General features: G+C 47.7%; 1 long non-coding RNA gene across 1 annotated transcript in view; it reads left to right on the forward strand.

Moving 5' to 3' along the window:
- The first annotated feature begins 4,626 nt into the window (after positions 1 to 4,626).
- LOC106150136 overlaps positions 4,627 to 7,713 on the forward strand; it is a 76,258-nt gene continuing 73,171 nt past the window's right edge. Inside the window, exon 1 of the long non-coding RNA XR_001236765.1 lies at positions 4,627 to 4,746. This is a non-coding gene — a long non-coding RNA (uncharacterized LOC106150136). The remainder of the gene's footprint in view (positions 4,747 to 7,713) is intronic.

Here is a 7,713-nt window from a genome sequence, read left to right on the forward strand (position 1 = left end):
CACCATGTCTCATATTGTACAGAGCATTTTCCTCCAAATACATTAAATATCTTCTACTCAGTATTGTTCTTTACATCCTCTTCTCATCATATTCAATCAGGTTCTATTTTTAACATTTCATTCCTCCTCCTTACACCATCTTCCTTGTGTTATCTGGCATGAAAATAGCGCCATCATGTTCTTTCCAAACCATATGAACAGCTATTGCCCATGGCTGGGATGTGCTAAGTGTCCCCCTCTTAACCAGAAAGAAGAAAAGAGAGGTCCTATCATAGTTCTTGCTTTTTTTTTCTCCCAAAAAGTTCTCCTCTTCATCCTTCTCCTGCTCTCCTGCCTGCTTTTGTTCTTAAATTAAGACAGCAGGGCCAGGGATGTGACTCAGTGGTAGGGTCCTCCCTGGGATGTCAAGGGAAGGCCATGATTTGAGTTCTAGCACCACAAAAATAAGTAAAATGTGAATTAAAATGGAATGAAATAAAAATTAAATCACAGACCATGGGCTTTGCAGACTTTCTGCAATTCCAAACCTCGGCCCTTCCCTGGTGAGCAGCTATGATGTGATAAAGGTCTGTAGTAAGGTGAAAGGAAGACAATCTGAACCACTGATGCTCTCTCTTCAGGGAAATTGGGAAATTTATGAAAAGTAGCCACCCTTTGGAGTCCTTGCCTTTACACAGCTACTCAGTGGCTAAAAGAGATGACAGCGTAGTGCACTTCTGTGACCAGATATCTGGGTCTTTCCCACATTTAGTAATTCTCTGTCACCTGCATGTCCTACAGTTCAATTCTAACACCATCTACCTGGAGATAGTGTCAGATCCTGCAGGTGAAGATCTCAGCATCACAAAACTGCCCCCTACTCCAGATACCAGCCCAGCTTCTGTTCAACTGGGCTACAAATCTGAGGCACCCACAATCTGGGCTACAAATCTGAGGCACCCTTTTTTTGTGTTTGATCATTTGCTAAAATGGCTCACAGAAGTCACAGAAACACTTTCCTTCCTTCTACCCATTTATTACCAGTGGATATGCCTCAGGAATAGCCAAGGGAGCAGAGGAATAGGACAGGCTGTGTGTGTGTGTGTGTGTGTGTGTGCGCGTGTGTGTAAAGACTCCACGTCTTCTTGGGTGTGCCAACCTCCCTGCACACATATTTGTTCTTATTCACTAATACAGAGGTTCAGAGACTTTTATAGAGGCTTCATAGCAGGACCACTTACGAACTCAACCTCCATTCTCTCTCGCTTTACCAGAGAATATGTTGTGGGGCTGAAAGTTACAAGCTTCTCTCTTGGCTTAGGCTTTTTAAGTGACTGATTCCATTCCAAGAGGTACTCATTAGAACAAAAGAGGCTCCTATCACCCAGGAAATCCTATGCAATTCTGGAACTCTGTGTCAGAAATTGAGTCAAAAACCAACTGCTAAGACAAAAGATGCTGCCTTGTTGATCTGGATATTATAAGGGATTGGGAAGCTCTGTGCAAAGAATTGGGCACCAAGACCAAAACATTTGATTTTTATTAGAAATCACAATATTGTACCATCACATGGGCTGTGCAGTGTCAGCAGCAAGGTGGGCTTGCTTGGCTTCCAGGCCAGGAGAAATGTAGGTCCTCACCAGTAGGAAGAGTCAAGTGTCAGTCTGGATTTAGGGGCTCCTGAGCATCTCTCCAGATGTGGCCTAGTGGCTAAGGTAAGATGCAGAACACATCTTGTACAGTTGGCTAGTGGCTAAGCAAAGAAAGTGGAGTTTGTAAGAACTGCCAATATGCAAGACAAAAGGACTTGAGTTGAGGATGGATAGGGCTTGGAAGGCAAAGTCTCAGGTGAGTTGGCATCCTTACCATTGTTTTTAGAAAAGACTGGCTCCCTGGATACCTTAATTATTGATAAATGTCCTTCTCTTCACCTCTCCCCTCCCTGCCTCCCTCCTTCCCTCCCTCCCTCCTTCCCTCCCTTCCTTCCTTCCTTCCTTCCTTCCTTCCTTCCTTCCTTCCTTCCTTCCTTCCTTGCTTTCTTCTAAGTGCATAGAATGGGCCTCTCTGTCGGGTCTGCTGTCTTTTTTGAAGTCTAATTGGAGCTGCTCTCCCTCCCCTCTTCCAGCCCGCTGTCTGCAAATCTGTTTTGTGTGTGAGTTGGGCAGGGCCCTGGCGGCCAGTCCTCCCTGGCAAACTCCATCAGGGGACTTCAGCCTCCCTCATCATCACCTGGCTGCAGAGGGGAGCTGGCAGATTTCTGGAACAGTGCTTGCCTGGAATGCTCGGTGTCCACCCAGAGCCCTGTTGCTCTGCAGAACTGTGCTGTAGTTTATTGGCTACTGAGAATCCTGGTGCTTCCAGAAATTTCTCTCTCTCACCTGTATGGAACTCCATCTTGTATCCAGAGGGGAGGGGAAGAGAAGGGAAGGGGAAGGAAGGGAAGATGGAGTGTTGCTCTGTAGGTTGGTTGGGAAGACTCCCATTTTGCATGATTTTCAGCTCTGAGGGTGATAAGCTCTGGATCTGAGTACTGTGAGTTTTCTCCGATACCACCCTGTGCACTGCCAGCCAAGTATGCATGCAGAGCACACATCAGGACTTAGTAGGGGCTGGTCAGGGCTTTGTTTCGATCCTCCTCCTCCTGTGCAAGTGCTATGGAGTAAGTGTGCCGCAATCAGCCAGGGTGCGGGATACAGTGAGAAATGGTGTTGTTTCAGTTTCTATTATGCTTTTACAGCCTCTGGGTCAGACACATCCGTTCTCTGGAAAATGAATGCAGCAAATCATCTGGAGGAGCCACTGCCCTGTTTTCTAGGTGGGCAGCCGACTCTGCAGAAACAGAGAGGAAGTGTGTAGACGCTGCCCACCTTGTGTCCTCCTGCAGCACAGCCACCTCCAGCCACAGGCCAGGGGCCCCAAGGTGTTGCACTGTGTGTCATGTGCCAGGCTGCCCTCACCCCCTGCTGCAGGAGGAGGAGTGTGTGAGCTGCTGTTATTATCACTATGAAAACCCCAGAATTGGGTAGAACCAGTGACCATGGAGTGGCACCTTGGTCTCTGCTCTGTATCACAAAGCCCTCTCTCAGGCCCAACTCTGGGAAGTGGGGTGTCCAGATACAGGGCTGAGATTTGGAGTCATTGCTGTGGCCCACAGGCTCCTCCTCCTCCAGCAGGGCACTGGGTCTGAGATGAGGGGCTGCTTCCTGTCTGCCCACCCCACCCCATCCCAGCCTCACTCTAGCACATTCTCCATGCATTGGTGGCAGCAGACCCAAGGCCAGTGCGGACAATGGCCCAGGTAGCTGCTCTATCCCTCTCTGAGTCTTCTCCTATGAACAAACATCCTATGGAGCCTCCATCCACAAAAAGGCTTGAGATGTGCACCTGGAGCTCCTTGGCACTGCAGGCAGCCTGGGACCAGGGTCATGGGTAGATGGTGGGCTTGAGAGGGCAGAAGCAGCCAAGGGGCTGCTCCCAGAGGGGTTTGAAGCTGCCACATTGTACAGTGAGGAGAGGGCTGGTGAGCAGGACTGGAGTCCAGGCAGGAGACGCAGGTCCACAGCTGAGCCGAGACTGGGGCAGGGAGTGGGGGGATACAGGACTTGGTGGCCCACATGTAATCTGAAGTAAACATAGCAAAATGCTAATGCTGATTTGTGATTACCTTGTTCCATTGTTTCTGCACTTTTCTGCATATTTAAATTATCATATAGTTGAAAAAATATATATAGTTGCAAAGGAAGAGCTGGGTAATCTGTAGTTAATCCAGCAGGAGCTCTTCTGAGAAACTGGTCTTACCCATGTATCTTCACCATGACCTCCTTGGTTCTACTTCTCAATTGTGAAATGCTAGGCAGGGCCAGCAATTTGGATGTGCGCCAAGGAGGGTCTGAGCCCCACCCCCTACACCTGGTGGGCAGCAGAGCTTGGCTGGGTGTGCAGGGAATCCTGGGCAGGTCTCCCTGCTTCTTTCCAGCTCATTCCAAGATTGGCGGCTGCGGAGGGAGGCACCACGGCCTCCGTGAGTCTCCGCCATAAACAGCAGCATGAATCATAGGGAAGTCATCTCTCCCGGTTCTGCAAAGACTGAGGAACCACAGCCTCAAGGGTGACCAGCCTGAAGCTGCAGGGGAAGATGAATAACTTGGAGGAAAAACTTCAGCTGAGTGGCCCCAGCTGGGCATTCAAGCCCAGGCTCAAGGAGCTGGGGGATGGTTCTTTCCATTCTGAGAAGGGCCTGTCTCCTCTGGGAAGGGCCTGGATGATGCAGGGATCTCTGGGTGGACCTGACCCCTTGGTGGTTTCCTGGGGCAGTGTGGTCTCCCTCTAGCCAGGACTGCAAGGTTGCACCCTACCACCTAACTCATCGATTCCCTGCAGTCCCACCAGGGGAAAGAGGCCTATAATGCAGACATTCAGAGGTGGCTGCACACGGGGACCGGAAAGACTGGTTTTCACCCGTGGCAGCTGCCAGGAGATGCCAGGAGGCCGGGGGTAGGAGCAGCACTGGGGTGAGCAAAAGGCAGGGGCTGGAAGAGCTTCTGGAATCTCCAACTCTATTTCTGGCTGTCTCTCCTGGATGTTTTGCATCTAGGGTATGAGCCTGTAACATGGCAACCTCTTTGCTGACCTGTTTGGGAATAAACTGTGCTGGGAGAGAAATCTAAGCACTGGGAGTCCCCTCAGACAGTTCTCTGAGGTCCAGTTGTGCTCTGAACACTTGCAATTATCCAGGAAAAATGAGAACCCCAAAATATTTTCAAGCTGGTGAGTGTGGCTGGGATTTTTTTAAATGTCAAATTTTACGGATGAAATGTAGTTTTGTTTTTTAGTTATGCGTCTTTTAAGTTAAGACGAGGTACAGAGATGTGATCCTTATACTGTCATAGAACACGGCTTCTGAGTATGGCTCCACAGTCCCCACAAGCCTGCATCATTCTTCTGAGCATCATGGAGTTTAAGAGTCCAGTGTTTCATCAGTGTGCACGAGGGTCAATTCTATTTGCTGCTCTAAAGCAAAATTTACTTTTTAATGTTTAAAACATTTTATTTAGATGGAACTGGGGATTAAACTTGGGGTCTTCACATTAAATTAATTCTAAGCCATTTTAATTTTTTATTTCATTTATTTTATTTTATTTTTGAGGCAGGGTCTTGCTAAATAAATCACTAACTTGTCTAGGCCAAATTCAAACCGGTTGTCCTCCTGTCTCAGCCTCCCAGAAGGCCAGGATTGACAGCTGAGCTCTGATCTTTGAAGTGAGGCAAGGACTTATTGGCCTGCACTACTTATCAGTGGTTTATGAAGATGGGGAAATATTTATTTCAGGGGCAAATTTGTCCCTCTTAATCTGCAAGGGATTCAAGAAAAAGTAGCTGCCACGAAATGCCACTTGATTTTTGTGAAACATGTTAATGTTTGGGACAGTTTCTTCTATATCCAAACACCTTCAAAATAATTTTCCAGTGGTCTAATCTGTGGTCATCTGATCTGTGACTGCGTCTCCATCTCTTGTTTTGTCAAAGCCCTTGGAGTGAGAGCTGCTGCCGAGGGGGGCCGTCTGGGACCCCACACTGCACATTTCCTTCCTTCGGGAGCCCGGACGACCTGCTGCCTGGTGGCAGGCATTGTTCTCTCCTTCCTCATCCAGAGGAAAGTCCCCACGGCCCATTTTCTGAGCAGTGCTTTTCCACTCTTTCGTAATCTATTATTCTGACCTTGAGAGCCAGAGAGAGGAGGCTTTGGCAGGGTATGCTTCACAGGGCGCCAGTGCTGCTGGTCTGTGCCTCATGCTGTGTGGGCCCTGCACCCTGCATCCTCCTGTGGCTGGCCCCCGTGTCCACACTGCAGGACTCTGTGTGTGTGTGTGTGTGTGTGTGTATGTGCACGTGTGCATGTCTGTTACAGAAAAGCGCAGAAGCAGAGGCAGACGAGACCAAGAGCATCAAGTCATTTTTCTAGGATTCCACTTGGTACCTAGGATCCTTACCAACATCATTTGTAAACACTGTCATTTGGTGCAAGAAAGTTCCTTCTTTTTTTTTTCTATTTTTATTTATTTTTTGTCTTTTTGAGATAGAGTCTCGCTATGCTGCTCAGGCTGGCCTTGAGCTCACTTTGTAGCCCAGGCTGGTCTCGAAATAGCAACAATCCTCCTGCCTCAGCCTCCCTAGAGCTGGGATTACAGGTGTGTGCCACCAGGCCAGACTAGAAAGTTCCTTCTGAAATGATGACATCCAAGCTAGGAGAGGGTGGCAGGATGCAGAAGGAAACTGCCGCCCAGCAGAGGTTGGGGGAGGCATGGAAAGGCGACAAGAATGAGAGTACCCCACGCCGGCTGCCACCTTGGGACCCAGGCAGCAGGCACGGAGCCTCATCCCTGCGCCGTGCTCCCTGCCACTCTCCAATCTCATTATGCTCTGCCTCTTCGTCCCACTTGGCGCAGGCAGATGCTGCTGCCAAAGCTTCCTTCATCAGATGAAGCCAAGGGGAAATCTGATTTGTTGCTAATTGGGCTCAGGCAATTAGGGTTAAGCTGGCATGAGGGCTCCATCAGACGCCGGGATTTTCAGTGTTTTACATCACAATCCCGGGAAGGGCTTCCAGAATTTAAGTGGTGGCAATCTGGAGAGCGACGTACAGTACTGACATTCTAAATTAGTGTAAATCAGAATACTGGCCACCTGGAAATAGCTACCGAAAGCTCTATCTTCTCTATATGTGCCGTACATGTTTATGTACACGAATGTTTATATACTAGATACCTGTCGTGTGCCATATACACGCCATATGCTAGAGGCATACTTAATTACTAAACATCCTTGTTTACCTGGAGATGTTCTCTCTCTCTTATACACGGCACCATATACTCTGTATATACCATCATATATATATATTTTTTATTTCAAAGAGTAAAAGAAGGATAACATAATAATGGGGGGCTTACCAAATTACAGACAAAGTGGTAGGAAATTATCAATGGTTATTGTTTTACATATTGTTATCTACAAGATAGTTTCTCAGGAAAACAAATAGACAGATAATAGCGAGTTACAGACAAAAATGATAGGAGATTATCAATAGTTGTTGTACTATACTTTGGTATCTTCAAAGTGGCTTCTAAAGAAAATAAATAGAGCTATACATGAGTGATCAATTGAATAATCATTAACTATTCTCAATGATTGTTGTAGGAAACACATAATAATAGACATGCATCTATTTACGAAATAGGATAGGAACAATACAAACATTACAGAGGTATGGACAGATTAGTAGGAAAATATCAATGGCTGCTGTAATACATGTTGGTATCTTCAAAATGATTTCTCAGGAAGACAGAGATATGCAAGAAGGACCTAACAAGTAGTTACAGCCTAAGGGTTGTCAAAAATAGCATATTACCTCCTTACCAGTGACTCCTGTCACTGAGGTGTGATGGCTGGAAGGAAGGCCAGGATTGAAAAGAAGGACTGAGGGACTTGCACCTGTGTCTAGCAACAGGCTGTTTTCTTGCTCCTCCATAGTCATGATTACCCAGGGCTCCTCCACGGAGATGACAGTCTGGCCAGAGGGAGAAGGCAGAGTATGCCCCAGGCCCCCTCATTCCTGTTGGACTAACTGGTAGGATGGGTCTGAGCTCTGGGGCCTCCACTTCAGAGGGCAGACTGATCTCCAGTGGTCACCTTTGCATTCAGGGCATGGCCCATGGGGCTTCTTAGGGCAGTTCCTCT

Source organism: Chinchilla lanigera, unplaced genomic scaffold (assembly GCF_000276665.1).
Source record: "Chinchilla lanigera isolate Chin_1 unplaced genomic scaffold, ChiLan1.0 scaffold00064, whole genome shotgun sequence".
Classification (NCBI taxonomy): Eukaryota; Metazoa; Chordata; class Mammalia; order Rodentia; family Chinchillidae; genus Chinchilla; species Chinchilla lanigera.